The 21993-nt window shown below is 34.7% G+C and overlaps 1 long non-coding RNA gene across 4 annotated transcripts; it reads right to left on the reverse strand.

Annotated features, from left to right (window-relative positions):
• Nucleotides 1–1860: 1860 nt before the first annotated feature.
• LOC143241636 (uncharacterized) lies at nt 1861–18745 on the reverse strand. 4 transcript variants are annotated; one of them, XR_013022244.1, is made up of 5 exons: nt 18623–18710; nt 14679–14745; nt 11359–11442; nt 5173–5290; nt 1861–1970 (listed from the first exon to the last, which is right to left on the reverse strand). It is a non-coding gene; the product is annotated as an uncharacterized LOC143241636 (long non-coding RNA). The 4 variants fall into 4 exon arrangements; XR_013022245.1 differs by lacking the exon at nt 14679–14745 and having other exon boundaries at nt 18623–18745; XR_013022246.1 differs by lacking the exons at nt 14679–14745; nt 18623–18710 and adding an exon at nt 17947–18341.
• Nucleotides 18746–21993: the final 3248 nt, after the last annotated feature.

Here is a 21993-nt window from a genome sequence, read left to right on the forward strand (position 1 = left end):
AAGCTGACTTTGGATGTTAATATTTGTACCTTATCCAGCCACGAGTGATACAAGCTGACTTTGGATGTTAATATTTGTACCTTATCCAGCCACGAGTGATACAAGCTGACTTTGGATGTTAATATTTGTACCTTATCCAGCCACGAGTGATACAAGCTGACTTTGGATGTTAATATTTGTACCTTATCCAGCCAATGAGTGATACAAGCTGACTTTGGATGTTAATATTTGTACCTTATCCAGCCACGAAAGTGATACAAGCTGACTTTGGATGTTAATATTTGTACCTTATCCAGCCACGAGTGATACAAGCTGACTTTGGATGTTAATATTTGTACCTTATCCAGCCACGAGTGATACAAGCTGACTTTGGATGTTAATATTTGTACCTTATCCAGCCACGAGTGATACAAGCTGACTTTGGATGTTAATATTTGTACCTTATCCAGCCACGAGTGATACAAGCTGACTTTGGATGTTAATATTTGTCTTTCTGTGAATGCACCTTTTCTTTTTTGACAATATTTTTTATGAATCTTTTTAACAAAACAATAGAAAAGTACAATTCATTTATTGGTTGCTTTGTTACAAAATGTAAAAGAAATACACTGGTCATCCGAAACATGTCTAGGAAGTCTAGCCAACTATCTAAAAGAAATACAAGTGTAAATACTGCATGACGTTTATTCTTTTAAAGTACAATTCTCTCTACCTTTCCTGATTTCATTACAAATCCATATAGTCATTGTTGAAGTTCTAATTGTAAATGTTCTCAGTATACTGGAGTTAGAACAGCTGAAGTATAGAAACTACAACATTATATTTGTTACATGGAAATGAGATAATCCATCTATCCTGCTTTCTTCATACTTGAACTGCATGTCTACTGTGTGTTTGATTGTTACTCAAAACATCCAAATACAAATTATTTTTACACTATTAAGTGTATCTCCTCTCCTAGTGGTTTTCTTAGCTTGGTCATTTCAACACCATTACAGGAAATACACCTGTTTATGAATGTTTTAATGCATTTCAGCCTTTGAATATAATTTTGATAAACGTATCCTAGTTGTGAAACCTCACAGGATTTATTATTATCTGTACTTTTCTGTTTTAAAAATAGTTTCTGGTTTAATAGATTATTTTTACATGTGAGTATTTTTATTGGTCTAATGCAAAATCACTTCTGAGAAATATGATATAGATTGTAGATGTTTAAAAGAAAGACCATGACCTTTTGTCTTTATAAAAAGTACAACTGTGATTAAACTTCAACTTAGTCATGTCACCTTGTATCTGGATTACCAGTATATACAAGGTCAATGATCGTTTCAGTTAGGTAAGAAGGAATAGGAACAAAACAGCACAAGAAGTTAAGGTCACCAGTGGCATACTGTCCTGATGTAATATACAAGGTAAATGATCATATCAGTGAGGTAAGAAGAAATAGGAACAAAACAGCACAAGAAGTTACGGTCACCAGTTGCTATATCCAATGGGCGTACTGTCCTGACATAATATACAAGGTCAATGATCATTTCAGTGAGGTAAAAAGGAATAGGAACAAACAGCACAAGTTAAAGTCACCAGTTCTGGGTCTATTGGGTGTGTTGTCCTGCAACGTGATACAACTTCAACTCAAACAAGCAACTATATCCACTAACCTTATCAAGTTTCAGCCAATCACAAGAAAGTGAAACAATAACAGCTTTCAATGTGAAGTCACATGACCAACAGCATAAAAACTCAAGAAATCCTACACAACTAAGAAATTTCAGATAATACCATAAAATTTCAGATGAAATACATAAAATAAGTTTCATTTAGACAAGAAAATCTGAATAAGGAAAGGACAAGATGACAATGTTTAAGTAATTTTATTTACAATTGGTACAACCATATTTAGAATGATTAAACACACTGAGTTTGTGGCATATTCTTCGTTTTCAAGCATGGCTGGTACAAGATACCTGGAAGACAAATTCTCTCATTTTACCAAACTTACAAAATCGAACTTAGGACACTACATGAAAGAATCATGAAATTACCAAACAGAATGTTTAATGTTACACAATATATTGATCTACAAACAAGTTCCAGTATTACATAAAGTGGTAATCATAATACACATCACTGAAGAAAATATATCAGCACATTGCAGAATCCTTTTTTCACATTTTCTTTCTTTTGAACTTAAGGTCCACCTGACTGTAACATATGTATCATTTATTTATTATATACAGTAGATAAAAGCGTTAAGACAAAGTCAAAAATTACATTTCAGGCTATCAAAGAATGGAATTTAAATTAAAGTTGAAACATCAACATTTTACCAGTCTTTATATTTAATACAACATAGAAAACATTTTACCAGTCTTTATGTTGAATACAACATAGAAAACATTTTACCAGTCTTTATGTTGAATACAACATAGAAAACATTTTACCAGTCTTTATGTTGAATACAACATAGAAAACATTTTACCAGTCTTTATGTTGAATACAACATAGAAAACATTTTACCAGTCTTTATGTTGAATACAACATAAACATTTTACCAGTCTTTATGTTGAATACAACATAAACATTTTACCAGTCTTTATGTTGAATACAACATAAACATTTTACCAGTCTTTATGTTGAATACAACATAAACATTTTACCAGTCTTTATGTTGAATACAACATAAACATTTTACCAGTCTTTATGTTGAATACAACATAGAAAACATTTTACCAGTCTTTATGTTGAATACAACATAAACATTTTACCAGTCTTTATGTTGAATACAACATAAACATTTTACCAGTCTTTATGTTGAATACAACATAAACATTTTACCAGTCTTTATGTTGAATACAACATAAACATTTTACCAGTCTTTATGTTGAATACAACATAAACATTTTACCAGTCTTTATGTTGAATACAACATAAACATTTTACCAGTCTTTATGTTGAATACAACATAAACATTTTACCAGTCTTTATGTTGAATACAACATAGAAAACATTTTACCAGTCTTTATGTTGAATACAACATAGAAAACATTTTACCAATCTTTATGTTGAATACAACATAAACATTTTACCAGTCTTTATGTTGAATACAACATAGAAAACATTTTACCAGTCTTTATGTTGAATACAACATAGAAAACATTTTACCAATCTTTATGTTGAATACAACATAGAAAACATTTTACCAGTCTTTATGTTGAATACAACATAGAAAACATTTTACCAATCTTTATGTTGAATACAACATAGAAAACATTTTACCAATCTTTATGTTGAATACAACATAGAAAACATTTTACCAATCTTTATGTTGAATACAACATAGAAAACATTTTACCAATCTTTATGTTTAATACAACATAGAAATTCAGCATGCAGGTAATATTTTGTGTCCCTTCCTTTTGCTTTAATAACTCTATACAATTACATTGTTACAAGATATTTAAAGTGTTCTTTGGGATTTTACTCCAAATGTCTCTAGTACACTCCCATAATTTATTTGGAAGTAACTTTTAATTTGTCAAGTTTTTGATATATGAAATCCCAGATCAGCTCAACTGGGTTGAGCTTGGGGTAACTACATCATTTGAATGACTGGCAGTTTCTTTCCAAGATAAGTAATTTCTATATGTGTGGGTTTTGGTAATTATTTTTCTGGTAGTAGAATCCTTTAACAATAATATGCAAATCACTAGGATCAGTATCTGATGGTACTTGCTTTGATCCATTATTCTATTTATCTTGCAAATATCTCTTGTTGCCTCAGCAGAAAAACACCTCTAAACTATCACACTGCTCACCCTATGCTTCATTATAGGTGCTATGTATTGAGGTATGTTTCAACTTTCTTCTACATACAACCTATCCTATTAACCAAATGTTTTAAACCATCAACAGTCCAGTTTTTATACTTTAGCAAATTTCATTCTCTTGATAATATTTGGAGATTAAAAGATTTTTTTAACTGCTACACAACCAAATATTTCATTCTCATCAAGTCTTCTGGATACTTTAGACCTGGAGTCTTTTCTATCATTTGGTACATGGTAACTTATCTCATACTTGAGATCAGTAGCAGTCTTCCTTCTGTCCTGAACGTTACATAAACAAAGACACCTAACATCAGTATCACTGAGTTTAGGTGTTCTGTCTCTTTCTGTCCTATTTCCAATCCTACCTGTCTCAGTCTCACAATCTAATGTGTACTCAAGTGTTTGTGGAGCATTTCAAGTCTGAAGAACTTTGTCAGAGAGTTCAACTAGCATCAGGTCGTTAAAACAAAATTTAATATGTGATGTTAAATATTATTTTTTTTATCAAGATTTATTTGGGGAATGATATTAAATTGATTTATTTGTAACATATACTGATACTTTTTTTTTTTATATACAGCTGAGACATTGCATGGGGTACCATGAGAGTTATTTAAAACCTTAAATGTTTACAGTATATTCATTCAGCCAGAAGCCTTATGGTGCCTTTGGTACAAGAATATGAGAATTCTAAAGAATGATAAATATTTTCACTTGACTTGTTTAATGTCACCAGGGATCAGTGAAACATTACCATAGTGTTGAAATGTACAGTACTGTCCTAACACTTTTGCACAGTGCTGTAAGTAATTAATTATACATATACCTTGAGTTTCTCTGTGCAAAACTTCTAACTTATAGATCCTTCCAAAAATGAAACCACACACACACAGTCACTAAACTAATACAAACACAATGACTTATAACATGCTTCTTTTTCTAAAGAAGCTCCCATACATTTCCCCCATTAACAAACCAACAACTTCAAATATGAAGTTCCTACTATAGTTAAATATAACATCTGGTGAATTAACAAAAAATGAAGAAAATGGCCAGCTTAATAAATAAAGAATGCAGCAGAATGGCCAGCTTAATAAATAAAGAATGCGGCAGAATGGCCAGCTTAATAAATAAATAATGCGGCAGAATGGCCAGCTTAATAAATAAATAATGCAGCAGAATGGCCAGCTTAATAAATAAAGAATGCAGCAGAATGGCCAGTTGAATCAATACAAAATACCCTCAAAACAAGTACTACCCATACAAAGATTCTAGACAAGTCTGGTGGATAGCTCTGCCTGTTATTCAATAGACAAAAGTAAAGACTGAAATATCGTACCTTTTAGATTCCATGCTTTGGATTATTAACAGCAACATAGTGATACAACACCACCAACAGAAACAGACAAACTCCAAGAATATTGGAGAATATGGCTAGCTGAACATCTGTTATCATTCTAATGGGAAAAAGAAAACTACATTTGAAAAATTTATATCTTATATCACTAACTGATACATATTTATATTACTAATACATGGTTGGTTGGTTGATTTAGTGTTTTATAGCACAAAGTAGCAAGGCTATCTGCCCCAAACATCTGGTAAAAAAGGTAAAAGTAAATTCAATAAACTTCATAAAAGGAAATTAAGGTAAAACAAAACAAAGTTAAAAATAAATAAATAAACAAATAGCATAAAACCAATGTTTACATCTAGTCTACAACGTCAAGATAAAAACTACAGTAATTCAAGTTGTAAAGGACTTTTGTAGTGTGACTGTAATAATCATAACTCACCAGAAAGACTAACATGTAAGTACAAAAACCACTGTCAGTCACCTGAAGTTGGCCTTTCCAGTCCTGGTTTCGAGTTACTTAATGTTACAGCCAGTTTCTAATTTCAAATTGAACTAGATGAACTGTGATTTTTATAAAGAAGCCACATTAAAAATGTGTGATGTATATATTAAAAAACTTAAATTGCATTAAAAAGATTAATGGCCTTTAAAAAACAAAACATTACCAAGGTGGACAGTGTCACCATCACCAATAACACTGTCTAACATTATGGACAAACCTTGGAACAGAACACACTTAAAATGGTGCCATCTTCATGAATCATAACGACGACAAGAAAGTAAAATGTGGGCTATTGTGATCTGCGTGTTACATAAACTACACACTGGTGCATCAGTTCTTGATAAAAGAAAACGATGAGTTAAAAAACTGTGACCAATGGGTAGTCTAGTTAGAACAACTTCCTCTTTCCAATCCTTACAGAAGCAAGACAGCCAAAGTATAATATAGGGTTTTATTTGGAAAAGCTTGTTATAGTGTTGCTCACTCCAAGTCAACTAACAGCTGGCATGGAGCCAAGCCTTGAATACAGGACCATAGTCCATGTATGGAACAGGCACAACAGTGATAGTGCCAGAGTGGATAGACTTAGCTGCAGTGTCGGCGAGCTCGTTCCTGCGAATACCAACGTGGCCCGGTATCCAGAAAAACTGGATAGAATCAGACGTTAAAGAGAAATGGGCCAGTCAGTTTTGAATATTGGCGAGAACAGGGTGTGAACCAACGTGAAGTGATTCCGGGGGCAGTAGAGAACTAAGCAAGTCACTATAAATCATGCAATTTGAGTAATGCTTAGCTTCTATGTGATCCAGAACAAGAGAAATGGCATACAGTTCAGCAGTGAGCACAGAAGTTGTAGAGAGGATTCTGCACACAACCACCAAACCACAACAAACCATGGCAGAGCCCACACAGTCAACTCATTTCAAACCATCTGTATAAATAGGAATGTAAGGATAGTCAGAAAGATGTTCAGCAAATAGCAGACAGTATTTCCAATCAGGAGTGTCTACCTTTCTCAGATGAGTTAAAGATAGGTCACAACTGGGACTGTAAGAAGCCATGGTGGGATGGGCTGACCAGTGGATACAGCAATGCTATCCAAGGATGACCCAATTCATCAAACTGTGCCTGGAATCGAAGGCCAAAAGGAGCAATGGCAGACTGTCTGGTCTGAAAAGACATGGCCCATCGAGGAAGGAAAACACAATCCCAGGTGGGATACTTTGGTAAGGAATGAAGTTTTGTAGCATATGTTAAAGACAGTTGCAAACAGAGGAGGTACAAAGAAGGTTCATGAGACTGTATAAGCTGTGAACTGGGGAAGTGTGGGAAGCCCCAGTGCAGAGCCAAAGTCCTTAATGATGTATAGGGTCTAGCATCTTTAAGGTCAATGGTCTGGCAGAGTCATAGACCAGTGATCCATAGTTGAGTTTCGATTGAATAAGAGCACAATACATTTTTGGCATAAAATGTCCATCTGCTCCCAAAGAGGTGGAAGAGAGGACATAGAGGATGTTCAGGGCTCTTGTACATTTGACCTGTAGCTGCTTGATGTGTGGTATAAAGGTTAGCTTATGGTCAAATATAAAGGCCCCAAAAACTTAGTCGCAGGGACCACAGGCAGCACAAATTCACCAATGCGGAGTTCAGAATCAGGGTGAATATCCCGTTGGCAGTAAAAGTGCATGCAAATGGTTTTAGAGAAGGTAAAGCCGTTTGCTGTGGCCCACTTCAGTAAACAACTGAGGGCATTCTGTAGCTGCCACTCAATATACCTCGTGTGACAACTGACATGAGATGTGAAGGTGGTCAACATAGAGCCCATTTGCAACAATGAGAGGAAGTTGTTCAGTGATGGCATTAATTTTTATACTGAAAGTGTGTGACCCTCAGAACACAGTCAAGAGACTCCAAGTTCCTTTAGAAAAGAACGGGAAAGTGTGAAACCCACACAAACTTGGAATCTCCTGTCCATTAAAAAATGTTTAATAAAAATGAGCAAATCGCCACGTAACCCATATATATGGAGGTCTTGCAAAATGCCATACCCCCATGTTGTATCATAAGCCTTCTTAATGTGAAAGAATATTGATACAAGATGTTGTCATTTGAGAAAGGCTTCTCTGATTGATTTTTCAAGTCAAATCAGGTGCTCCATGGTGGAGCGCTGTCATTGGAACCCACACTGGGTTGGCAAGAGGAGGTTGTTTGACTTCAGAAACCAAACAAGACGAGCATTAACCATCCTCTCTGAGGTCTTATAGAGACAGCTCGTCAAAGCAATTGGATGGTAGTTTGGAGGAATCTTGGGATCCTTTCCAGCCTTGGAGAAAGGCAGGACAACAGCCTGGCACCAGGCATCAGAAAAAACATTCTCCTGCCAGATCCAGTTAAAAATAAACAGAAGGATAGCAAGAGAAGCAGGAGATAAGTGGCACAGCATGTCAGTATATATCATCAGGTCCAACCGATGTACTGCCAAACCAATGAAGGGCCAGTATGAGTTCCACCAGTGTAAATGGATGATTATAATCAGAGACACTCAGCTCAAAAAGAAAGAGGTCTTGATGGCTAAGAAGGTGAAAGAGGAAGCAGAAGTGCTAGATACCCAACAAAAGTTTCACCGAGAGTATCGGCAATGCTCTTGGAATCAGTTACTTCCTAGGCATCAGAGAGAAAGATCGAGAGGGGACAGAATTATACTGCCCACTGACCTCTCGAATCTTGTCCCATATGACTTTGAAACTGGTAGTAGAGGATATGCTGGATGTGAACTTAATCCAAGATTCCTTCTGGCTTTGACATCTTACACACTGAGCACGTGCACGGGCCCGCTAAAAAGCTATGAGGTTTAAGAGAGTGGGATATCTACAAAAAGTATCCCAGGCTCATGTTTTGAGCCTTCCATGCCATGTGACAGGCAGGATTCCACCATGGACGAGGATATAGTGGAAAACTTGTCGCAGTTTTAGGAATACATTGAGCAGCTGTTTGTATAATACAGTCAGTTACTGCTGCCACGCAGTCATCTACTGATGGCTTACAGACAATGGCAGGATCAAGTTCTGCAAGAACAGTGAAAGAGGACCAGCTTGCCTTATCCAGCTTCCACTGGGGCAGGCGAGTTGGGTGGCATCAACCACAGCCAGTCTCTCTCAAGATTATGGGAAATTAATCACTGCCTTGTGGATTATTGTCAACCCTCCATGAAAAATGGGAGAATAATGAAGGGGAGCAAATTGAGAGATCAATAGCAGTAAAGGACTGACTAGGCACATGGAAATAAGTAGAAGAGCCAGCACTGAAAAGAGAAAGGTTGTGATAAGAGAGGTCGCTCTTTAGAGTGTATACTCTCTGATGAGAGGGGATAATGTCCATTAAAGTCCCCAAGGATGAAAAAGGGAGACAGCAACTGTTCAATGAGAGTATCAAGGTCTGACTGATCATATGTCTCTCCCAGTGACAAATAGAGAGAACAAACAGTGATGGTATGGCCCAATGAAACACAGATGGCTAAGTCCTCCAAGGGTATGTTGAGTGGCAAAGACAGGGTGGGCACATGTTGATCAACCAACAGTGCCACCACTTCATGCACTCGTCCATCACACAGCCTGTCATTTCTGTATAAAGAAAACTGCTGAAAAGTGACTGTATTGGCAGGTTTCAGAAATGTTTCCTGTAAAGAAAGACAAACACAGGATGGTATGAAGCAATCAGGGGTTTGATGTCATCTAGATTAGAACGTAAACCTTGACAGTTCCATTGTATCAGGGTGGCCATTTTTAGTTACGTGTAGGTGAATTGGGCAGAGAACTCTTCTGTTTACTACCACATCTTTTTCCTTACTTTCCTTATTCGATGGAGGTCTTTCGACCTCCATGGATCCTGCCCTGGGTCTATTGGGCAGGTCTTTGCTGTTGGAAGGGAATTCCAGAGACTGAGGATGTGAACAAATGATTGTTTTGAATCTTGGGGTGAGAGAGGAAGATAGATCTGAGGAAATGCCTGTACCTGGAACCAAAAGATGTGGATCTTGAGGTTTGGTGGAATGTATATAAGGGACAGAGATTGGTGTTGAAGTTGATTCATCAACTTTCATAACCATGGAGGTCAAAACATTTTTCATTTGTTTGGAGAAGGATTCTTTAGGAAGCACAGAGATCTGTCTGCACTCCCACAGTAGCTGTGGAACGAAGTGCAGCAGCATACATCCAAGATGGAGTGGTGGACAGCAATTTTCGAGCCTCAGGATAAGTAATGTTATGAACTGTTTTCAAACGCTGCACCTCTTTTCCTTCCAACCATTTATGGCAAGAACGAACGTAGGACAGGTGAGAGCCATTGCAATTGATGCAATGAGGGTCCATTTCACACTGATAGGCATCGTGGTCCTTGCTACTGCAACGAGCACACACCAAGGAACCACAACATGACGTCTTTGAGTGACTGAACCGTTGACAGTGGAAACATCAGAGAGGGTTTGCAATGTATGGCCATACTCTGCAAGTAAGATGACCTGCTTTGAAGGTGGAAGGCAGATGTGGTAACATAAATGTGAGTGGACTCTGACTCTGGATGTTTTTCAAATCCCTCTCAACAATAACTCCTCATGATGAATTCAAAGTAGCATGAGGTATATCCCCAATTGCCTTTGAATGCAGCAAGAGTTCACTGTTGAGATGTGGATGTTTTCACCAATATGCCACCAGATCAAAGCTTCTTTACTGACTTTGGAAAGCCAGCAAGTCCCTCTAGTACCTTCTGAATTAAAAAGGGAGATTTTTGCCTTAAAAGTTTGTCTGAAAGTGAATGCAATATAAGAAAATGAGGTACAACAGGTGATACAGATGTTGAATATTGCTGCTCAGAATCTTCAAGATGTGGCCGTTTTATAGACTGTTTTTTCACTATTTTATTAAGATTTTTAATTGAAGTATTCATAATAAAGCAAGGGAAATTTTGGTGCCCACCCACCATGGAGCCCTAGGAGAGGACATATTAAAATGTCAAACAAGGACACTGCGGCAACACCAGGATTTCGTGATCACTATACCCAAAACACCAGCATCAGATATAATGTCTACAACATCTGTTGATAACATCCAACACTGGTACTTGGTTGATCCTAGCCCAAGTGGACCAGCCAACTGACCCAAGGGGCCCCACCTCAAGGCTGCCCGTCTGCAGCAATTCAAGGCCAAAGTGGTGTGTTAGGGTTGGACCCCTCAACCACCAGGATCCTCTCCTACCCTTCACGGGTTGCCATGCATGGCAAACATGTGGATGGATGTTTAGCTCCCAGAGGAGATAAACTGAAAGAACAGAACCTTCCCTGGGAGTTCCCCTCACCACGTATAGGAATCCATACCAAGGAGTACTAATACATATTTATATCACTAACTGGTACAAAATTCTATTACTAATACATGTTCATATCACTAACTGATACATATTCATATCACTAAATGATACAGACACAATTTCAAAGATTATGAAAATAATACATTTTAATACAACTTTCTTTTATGCATTTTCAAAAATCTTTTTAATGCTAGATTTTGGAAAAACATAAAACTACATTTCATAATTTACATGTAAAAGGTAAAATTCACAAACATGACATGCATTTTTAGATTATATCTAATCACATTTTTGTTAATTATTACCTGCTACAGGGTCTAGATGATTCCACTTATCTGGGTAGAAATGTCAACAAAACTTGTGGTACCCACAAGAAAATCTTCAGAAATCTTTTATATGTATTTAAAATTAATATAATCACACATTGTACCAAACAACAACAAAAAGAAATGGTTTAAGTGTAGCTACAATGTCACACAATATATAACACACTGAACAAAGAAATCTGTATATCAGCATTCTACCGTAAAATTAATATAATCACATACTGTACCAAACAATAACAAAAAGAAATGGTTTAAGTGTAGCTACAATGTCACACAATATATAACACACTGAACAAAGAAATCTGTATATCAGCATTCTACTGTAAAATTAATATAATCACACATTGCACTAAACAATATCAAGAGAAATGGTTTAAGTGTAGCTACAATGTCACACAATATATAACACACTGAACAAAGAAATCTGTATATCAGCATTCTACTGTAAAATTAATATAATCACACACTGTACCAAACAATAACAAGAAGAAATGGTTTAAGTGTAGCTACAATGTCACACAATATATAACACACTGAACAAAGAAATCTGTATATCTACATTCTAGTGTAAAATTAATATAATCACACACTGTACCAAACATTAACAAAAAGAAATGGTTTAAGTGTAGCTACAATGTCACACAATATATAACACACTGAACAAAGAAATCTGTATGTCAGCATTCTACTGTAAAATTAATATAATCACATACTGTACCAAACAATAACAAAAAGAAATGGTTTAAGTGTAGCTACAATGTCACACAATATATAACACACTGAACAAAGAAATCTGTATATCAGCATTCTACTGTAAAATTAATATAATCACACACTGTACCAAACAATAACAAAAAGAAATGGTTTAAGTGTAGCTACAATGTCACACAATATATAACACACTGAACAAAGAAATCTGTATATCAGCATTCTACTGTAAATACAATATAATCACACATTGTAATATAAAAAGAAATGGTTTAAGTGTAGTTACAGTGTCACACAATATATAACACACTGAACAAAGAAATCTGTATATCAGTATTCTAGTGTAAATACAATGTGGGAAGAACAGCATGTAATATCAAAGACAGAATGTCTGTACAGCAACAATGGTGTTTACCAATAAATGAGTCAAGACTCCAACAGTGCATATAAAGGTCAAACAGGAAGGTCTCATAGAAAGAAGATTTAAAGAATATTTTAGAAGTTAAAAATGAAAAAAAAAAAAAAAAGATGGATTCAACTTTTGTATGTTACCTTATTCAAATTCAATACCAAAAAGGTAAAAATCTAGACAGCTTGGAAATTTTAGAAATAATAGAAGTCTGAAAAGAAATCCAGAAAAAGTTCTCAACATCCAAACTTTAGCTCCTCTCACTGTCTAGGTGAGTTTCATAGTCACTTTGGGTTCTATTTAAACATAAACTTGCTACAAGACATTTCAATGTCCAGATGATGATGCTTTTACTGCTAAAAACATGGTTGTAACAAGTGATGTACTAGAGGAGTTTAACCATGCACCAACTGTTTTAATTATCAAGTACTTTTATCTAACCCTGTAAGATAATCCTTCCATCCTCAATTTGTACTAGTAACTTCCATTAATACTTTTCTTACAAGTCAATACAATTTATTAAGTACAAAAAAAAACTTTATACAGTGAGGCTCAAGTACTGATGTGCACACAACGTTTACGTCTCTAGGCTCAAGTACTGATGTGCACACAACGTTTACGTCTCTAGGCTCAAGTACTGATGTGCACACAACGTTTACGTCTCTAGGCTCAAGTACTGATGTGCACACAACGTTTACATCTCTATGCTCAAGTACTGATGTGCACACAACGTTTACATCTCTAGGCTCAAGTACTGATGTGCACACAACGTTTACATCTTTAGGCTCAAGTACTGATGTGCACACAACGTTTACATCTCTAGGCTTAAGTACTGATGTGCACACAACGTTTACATCTCTAGGCTTAAGTACTGATGTGCACACAACGTTTACATCTCTAGGCTTAAGTACTGATGTGCACACAACATTTACATCTCTAGGCTTAAGTACTGATGTGCACACAACATTTACATCTCTAGGATTAAGTACTGATGTGCACACAACATTTACATCTCTAGGCTCTTAATAATGTCTATTCATACATCATACAATTTTGTCATTACTACTAGCAACACAATGCTTAAGCAACTTATCCACTACTATGCCAAGGTATTACTTATACCCCAGGCAATATTATTACTGTAGATAGTTCAAGCACTGACTCCTGATGTACTTTTTACTTACAATGGTCAAGGCTGACTGGACATTTTGCTATCTCTAATCCAACCACCTTAAATAAAACCTGACCTTAACCCCCACAAATGTGATTTATTGGCCAACCTTCTTTCTTTTACCTTATCAAAAGCTTTTGAAAATTAATGTACACACTCTTTGTCATTGTTTTATCTCTTCAGTCATCTCCTACATAAAGATTCACCCTTATTAAACACTCTTAACCTGGGATTTTGTGTTCCTAACCAAGGTAATTCTTCAGTTTAGTTTACCTTTTCCTAATTTGTCAAATTCTACCACCACTACTCAAGTTTAAACTATTTTCAAACTATCCTACTAAACCATTTCTAGCACATATAAAGCCTATCTCATAAATAAAACAAACTTGGCAGGGGTTTAGTTTAGAGAAATCTGATGAATTCTCTCCCCAACAAGGATGTTCAGGAAAGTTGTAGTTCCTCTTTGTCTCTGCTCATGGAAGATCATTTACTTTTACATGAGAGTTTTCCTGTATTTTGATTTGACTTATTTAAGGTGATGAAGTGAGGTGGAGCAGTATGAAAATGATAGGTGAGAAAGGAGAGCGAGACAAAGGCAGCAGGCCAGAGCCTGTAGTCTGAACAGCAGATGAGACGAAATGAAACATCAACTGCACGATTCAGGGCCAGGCAAGGATATTGCCTTGGCTGGGATCTAACAATCCAATGCCTGAGATTTGGATGAGGAGGGAACAAGAATGCCCCAAAACAATCAACTTTCACAGGACAGGCTATCTCATAATTCCAACAACCCACTTCAAGTAATCTATTTCTCTATCTAGCCTGAGGGGGAACTCTCCAAAAGACCACATCTTTATTTCTATCCCTAAACCTCTGAAGGAGTTTTTGTTATTACTTATTAAGCAGATAATATTTGTAATGTAGCAGTTTCTATTTTATTTATTGATAGAATATTTTTGCTTTTATTGTTCAGTTTAGCTATATCTGTATTTGTCTTAAATGCTAGCTTACCTGCATCCTAGCATATACCAATCCTTTCAGCACAGACTCGGTCTATTGAACCAATCTTGTACTATAACTTTTAAATTGTTCACAAAATGTGTCAGGTTATCAATAAACATTACATACACAAAATTATATCTTATTTCTAACAGTAATTTTCATTATCAAGATTATAAATATTTTTTACACATCAATTCTTTTCAAACTTATCACTTGACATCTTTATAACGTCCAGATAGTTATGAAATATTTTGTGAAGAAAAATTTGTTTTATCTGTTAGTTTCACTAACAAATCTCTGTATGGGTTTGATCTTTAACCCTCCATAAAAAATTAGAAAATTTTTTTTTTGTTCTAGAATATATAACATGAGAACACAAATGTTTAGTCTAAAATGGCTTAAATTATTCTATTGTTTGTACAATAACGACCTTACAGCCATAAAACAATACAAAGTTACAATAACATAGTGCACGTGCACTCATGTTAGTGTATCCAATAAATCTTGCCATTACAAAGTAAGTCATGTTGGCTGGACTGTAGTGGACCATTGTTTGTAAAATAGTTACATTTTAATTATAATGCATTATGGTTATTTAGATATAAATTTCTAAACTTAGTTTTCTTAACAAACAGTACAGTAAATAAGTGTAGCAAACAATTATATTTTCTAGTTAAGCCTTTATACTTGTTTGCTGCTGCTTGTAAGTTACTAAGTATTATAAGGTTTTGCACATGAAAAATGTGAAATGAATAATTTTAGTTTATATATATATATACACACACACACACACAAACAAACAAACATTTTAAATAATTAAAAAACAAACAAACTTTAACACTTGAAAATGGCTGAGAAAGTCCCAAGGAGAACATTCTCAGCTTTTGTCTGGTTATTCACATGTAATACACATAAGGGACTATTTCCAAAATTGAGAGGGGGCAACTGTGTTTGATTTAGTATACAAGCAAATAGAAAAGACAGGAGGTTCAGATTTTATATTATAGTTTGTCAATATTGGTAATTTGAGTTCCTAATTCATACAAAACTATATACCTTGTATTTTAACATCACAAATATCTAATTTGAACTACTGTTGCATTCAACAAGTTATGACTCACTAAAATTCAGGTTTTTTAATATATAAAATATACTAAAATTTGAATTATATTCTACAGTTTCATACCATACTTATTGATTTAAATTTAAAAAAAATTTCAATGACATTTTTAATGTCAGCCAACAAATGCGATAACATGGCCTCTGGCCTATGTGGAAAGGGATAAATGAGTGATTTCATATTGACACCAACAGGATCACCTACTGGTGACCTTTAGATACCAGGTGACATTCAATGTTGTGACCTGGTAAAACTATTTTATAGGTTAGGATGAGTAGAAAGGTGTTACATATTTGTAAAACATGATAATAAATATATTACAATTACTTGTTTCTTTTTATTTGGGATTAACACTTATAAAACATCTAATATTACCATAATAATCTTACATGTTAAGGTTTCCTTTACCTATTTCTTCACAAAGTTTTGTCAGTGAACTGTTATTAACATGAGATATATTGTTAAATTTGTACTTGATAAATCTGGTAACTTTTCTACCCTGAGAGAAATGTTATTCAATGTTACAAACATAACTTGCTTCAACTTGTTACTTTGAACTGGCAACCAAACTGTAAAATCTTTATACTATCCTGTAATATAACAAATTCTAATACTGGTCTTTCTGTGGTCCCACTTCAAGTGACTATTGATACATATAATCCTACATGCACAGGTGAGAGTTAAAGTCTAAATACTAAAGCCTTTTACATAGTACTGTTCAACACAACATTATGTATTTGGTGTCAGGGTTAACTATTCATTTTACCCTAGATTTTGCAGAGAAGGGTAAATACCAGATACAATACAGAAGTACTTTAAAAAACTACAGATATATATTTCAAATGTTCTAGAGGTTATATAATATGCAGACTATATGACAGTCAAACATATTTCTATTCTTTATGTGGCTGTCACCTTTCTGGTTTGTCCACGTGATGTTGTCAATCCAAAAATACCTCAAGTATATATACACACCTGACATTTTGTGTACAACAGGCTTGTACGTTTTATTAAAAGCTTGTCACAGTGCACATAGGTACATGAACAATTATAGCAAACACTTCTACAAACGGATTAATGGGAATCCTCACGATTATTCAAAAGCCATAGGTTTAGTTTATTAGAAACTGATGCCTCAATACTAAACAAACCAGCATGAAAAAGAATTTGAGGCTTACAAATGATAAATAATGAGAAATAATTCACCTCAAGCTTCAAGAACAACTGCCCTAAAAGAACTTGTCCTACCTACTGGCCATATAAAATAATAAGATTTTTGAAACAATGTAAAGGTTTATAAAATAAAAATAGACCCAACAAATGATATCACAACTGTCTGAGAATCATGCTGAAAAATTTATGAATGGGCATAACAACTTTAACTGACTCTAATGCAGAGAAGATGATAACATGCAACAGACACGTGAAATGAGAGATTACAGAATGAAAGTATTTATTATAGTCTTATGTCCTACGGGGCCTAAATACAATAAATAACAAGATAAACTTAAATACATTCAACCTGCTACTGGGTGGCTGCAACATGATGCAATTTTAAATCATGGTCTTACATGGTGTCAATTTTCACGTCTATCATAACTAATTATCAACAAATATTTTTTCAAAAACATATAACTTCATTCACTGCAGTGTTTTTACTCATACACAAAGGTTAAATTTTAGGCCTATCTAGCTTTACTAATACAAATTATAATTCTTCCCCTATTAAATCAATGTAATCCATCTAGTTGATAAACAAATACAAAACCTGTACTATTTCCATTTTACCTTATAAATAATAAGTTTAATTTAATTACTTGACAGTAATAAACCCCAATGTAATGGTAACAAGGCCAATTTAACCCTATTTTTTTTTAAACACAAACAGTTAGAGACAGAAATAAACTGACAAATGACACTATTCAGTAATAATTATAATCTGTATCTTAAAAGTACATAATCCTAATATATGCAGAGAAAAAAACATACAGAATTTAAGATACATTTCAAGTATCTTACAAAATTATGAGTACTGTAAAACTATGCATCAAACGTTACTGGAAAATTACCTTCCTTATAACTGGCTACAAATAATGAACATAGGATTAGGTTTAGCCTACTTAGATCACTATGAAACTTGAAACTGGTCCCGCTAACCATTTTTAGTTTCTTCTTGATACGAATTTGGCAAAAACGATTAACAAGCGTTTTTTTCTTCTTGGGGAAACGTACTACTGCATGTTTTAAGTCTCACCTAACACTCAAATTGGTTCATTTGTTGTTATACAGAAGAGCAGATCCTTACCCGCGCTGATGTATAATTTAAGAGGAATTATTTCCAAATTCAACACTTTCCTATTTGAAAACTAGTGGCAGTCATATATGCAGTTATAAACTAGTACTTTGTTCTTTAACATTTGCTTTTATTTCTATATGTTTCGATGTTGTGTGTATTTAAATTATATTTTAAAAATCAAAGATATATTTTCAGTTTCACTTCATTGTTTTCTGGTTACTACTTTCGCTCACTTACAAGTTATACATGATTATGTGATTATTTACTACTAAATTATACGTATATATACATCTCAGCTGACATAAAAACAATTCTACGCCTGAAAACTAGATAGTTATGTTTCTAATTAAATCTAACCCTACAACTTTCAAGTGGGTTTTCGGCGCTTATTGTAGGGTTTAAGTAAAAACACAGAGTGTATTTTCTCAATAATAATACTAAACAAATGTAACCATAACTACAAAAGGTATTAAAATCTACTCAAACAACTACTTCTAAGGTGAAAGACTCAACAAACCGTAATATTTCTAGATTTACCTGTTAAGCAAAGTGATCCTTTCTCTTTCGTTACTACAACGAAACCCCCTTCGCAACTAAAACCTTTGAAATGATACCAGCACCACGTTTGCAAATACGATACAACATACGTCACACTACAATCACCAATCACAAATAGACACATCAAATTTATATTATTAAAAATAATATTTTTTTTTTTTTGGAATTTCGCTCAAAGCTACTCGAGGGCTATCTGTGCTAGCCGTCCCTAATTTAGCAGTGTAAGACTAGAGGGAAGGCAGCTAGTCATCACCACCCACCGCCAACTCTTGGGCTACTCTTTTACCAACGAAAAGTGGGATTGATCGTCACATTATACGCCCCCACGGCTGGGAGGGCGAGCATGTTTAGCGCGACGCGGTCGCGAACCTGCGACACTCGGATTACGAGTCGCACGCCTTACGCGCTTGGCCATTCCGGGCCTAATATTTTTAAAGCAATATTTTCAGGTAAGATGTGTGACAGGTATATAAAAAGCAGCCCGAATAACTTACTTTGCATTTCAACAAATACCAATATTTAATAATTACGTTAAATTACTTGAGTTTGGTTTACTTTGTGTTGAATTTTATGCAAAACTACCTGAAAGCTATATGCACTAGCATTCCCAAATTGAACAGTAAAAGACTAGAGGGTAGGCAGCTAATCACCACCGCCAACTCTTGGGCTATTCTTTTACCAACGAATAGTGTGATTGATTCAGTAATGACGGAAAAACCCACTTGTAGAGAAAAATATGTGTAAAAACGGTTAGTTTGGGTTGAGAAAATTTTTTTTATGTAGAGGAATGAACAACGTTTCGACCTTCTTCGAAGAAAGCAAACCAGCCGTTTTTACATATATATTAGTGTGATTGATTGTGATATTATAACGTAATCAAGGCTGAAAATACGAACATGCTTGGTGGTACGGCGATTCGAACTCGCGCCCCGCAGATTGCGAGTCTAATGTTCCTAACCACCACCTGGCCATGCTGGGGCCACTTACAGTTACGACAGAAAGTGTTCGTACCCCTGAGTCCTGAGTAGTTTTTTGCTCATAACTTAAAAAGTATCGAGATTAGGCTAATAGACATAGGGTATATTATAAATACTATACTAACACACATCTACATAAATTTTTATGTAAATTAAACAACAAATAGACTGTTTATAAACAAATAACGTAAAATAACCTATGTTTGGTTATTTGTTTACAAACAGTTTATTTTGTCGTTCAATTTACATAAAAATTTATGTGGATGTTTGTTAGTATAATATTTATAATATACCTTATTTTCATTATCCTAATTCTGATACTTTTTAAGTTATGATGAAGAAACTACTCACGACGGAAGTGTACAAACACTTTCTGCCGTAACTGTGTATGAGAATGGTCACCATGATATCAGCGCTATCTAGTGTCAGTCATTTTGTATAACTATGAGAATAAAGTTACAATTAATTTTAAAGAGGTGTTACATATAAAGAAACTCAAGACTCAGCTCAACGAAACGACAAAGGAAAAGTCTAATGGTTAAAATACTCGACTTACAATCTGAGGATTAAGGGATCTAAATCAGTTGCCGAATGAGTTCGCCCGTTAGGTCGCTGGGACATTATTATACAAAGATTAATGTCATTATTTGTTTGTAAAGAGTTGGCGGTAAATGATTTCAGCTAGTTGCCTTTTCTCTAACTTATCATTTTAAAGTTAGGAACTAGTAGTGCAAATAGCTCTCGAGTAGCCTTGCGCAAAACTAAATAAGCTACACAGACATTACGTGAGCCCATCACGTGATATTAAACTCTCACTGATCAAACAATAATACAAGCGTCTGAGTTTTAAAAACAACATAGCATTATTGACTAAAATTTAGTTATATGAAAATAATGAGTTTGGCGACATTAGTTAAGCAATATTTTATAAGTTGAGTCCTGTGAGCTCGATAACAACATCAACTTACGTTTGATTAAGTAAAATAAATGTTAACTAATATCTGATAATGCAACTATAGGATTGTTAACTAAGAATTGATATTAAATGTTTTTTGAGATAAGTTGAGTTTGTGAGCTTGGAAACACTGGAATTAATCTAACATGTGTACTTGTGATATTGTTAATTAATATTTGATAAACGTCTTTAACATTTGCTATATCAGGGTTCAAGCAAATTGCCCCTAATTTAGAGCAACTGATTACAACGAAAGCAGCCAATGAGTAATAAACATCACCAAGCTGAAAGTGCAGGACATTTTGAAGGGCAAATTGCGGGCTCGAACATGAGGACCTTTCACAGCCTGGTATGGTAATTACTAGGCATCGAGCACGGGCAGATAGAGTAAATATTAAGTGGATGGTGGCATTGTTAAACAGTGTTTGACAAGATAAATCTTGACTAATTTGTGTCAAGTGACACGTGACAAGCAGATCAATTTAGAATGTCATGTTAAGAACAATTACTATACTCACCTGTGAGTCTTGCACTAAAAGGTTCAAAGTTCGGCAACCAAAGTTTTATAACCATGTGTCAAATTAAAATAAATTATGTATTATATATTATTTGTTTATAGCTTAGTTGTTTTAATTAGAATAATACCGCACACAGTTGGTTTCTTCTTACATTTAAATAAATATTCGTTAGTGAAATAAAATGCATTTGGTACAGGAAATACTTGAATGAATACTTATTAATCTGCACGTGCTGTTTCCCAAAAATGAGTTTTATTCAGTAAGTTATAACTCAAGCACACAGCTACACAAAGAGCTGTCTGTGATGACGAGAAAACCCACTTGCAGAGAAAATTATTTACGTGAAAACGGCTGGTATGGATAGCGAAAGCACTAGGCAGAGGAGCGAACAACGTTTCAACCTTCTCGATCCTTGTGAACCTGACGATAACCGAAGAAGGTCGAAACGTTGTTCGCTCCTTTGCATAGTGCTTTCTCTACCCATACCAGTCGTTTTTACATATATAAAGAGCTGTCTGTGCTATGCCTACCACGAATAACAAAACCAGGTTTCCAGCACAGTAAATCCGCAGATATACCACTGTGCCATTAGGGGCAAAATTATAATCCGAATAAAAATATGTACTAAATCCGCTATGATGTTTTGAAATATAACCGTTGTTTAGTAATTAAGTTATACTTTGATTAATAGTGATAGTTCGAATGTTTAAAATACATCTATTCTTATTATCAACAATTTTAATATGTAAAGGCTATTTCCTATTGTTAGTTTACTGTATGGACTTACGACTAGCCTCAATTTCCTAAGCTAGCTGAGCCCTGTGACAAATTTTTTGATTAGAGTAAAAAATGCTGTTAACAACGAAATTACCACTTGAATGAAACAGTGTATTCTAAACA

This window comes from Tachypleus tridentatus, unplaced genomic scaffold (genome assembly GCF_004210375.1).
Source record: "Tachypleus tridentatus isolate NWPU-2018 unplaced genomic scaffold, ASM421037v1 Hic_cluster_1, whole genome shotgun sequence".
NCBI lineage: Eukaryota > Metazoa > Arthropoda > Merostomata > Xiphosura > Limulidae > Tachypleus > Tachypleus tridentatus.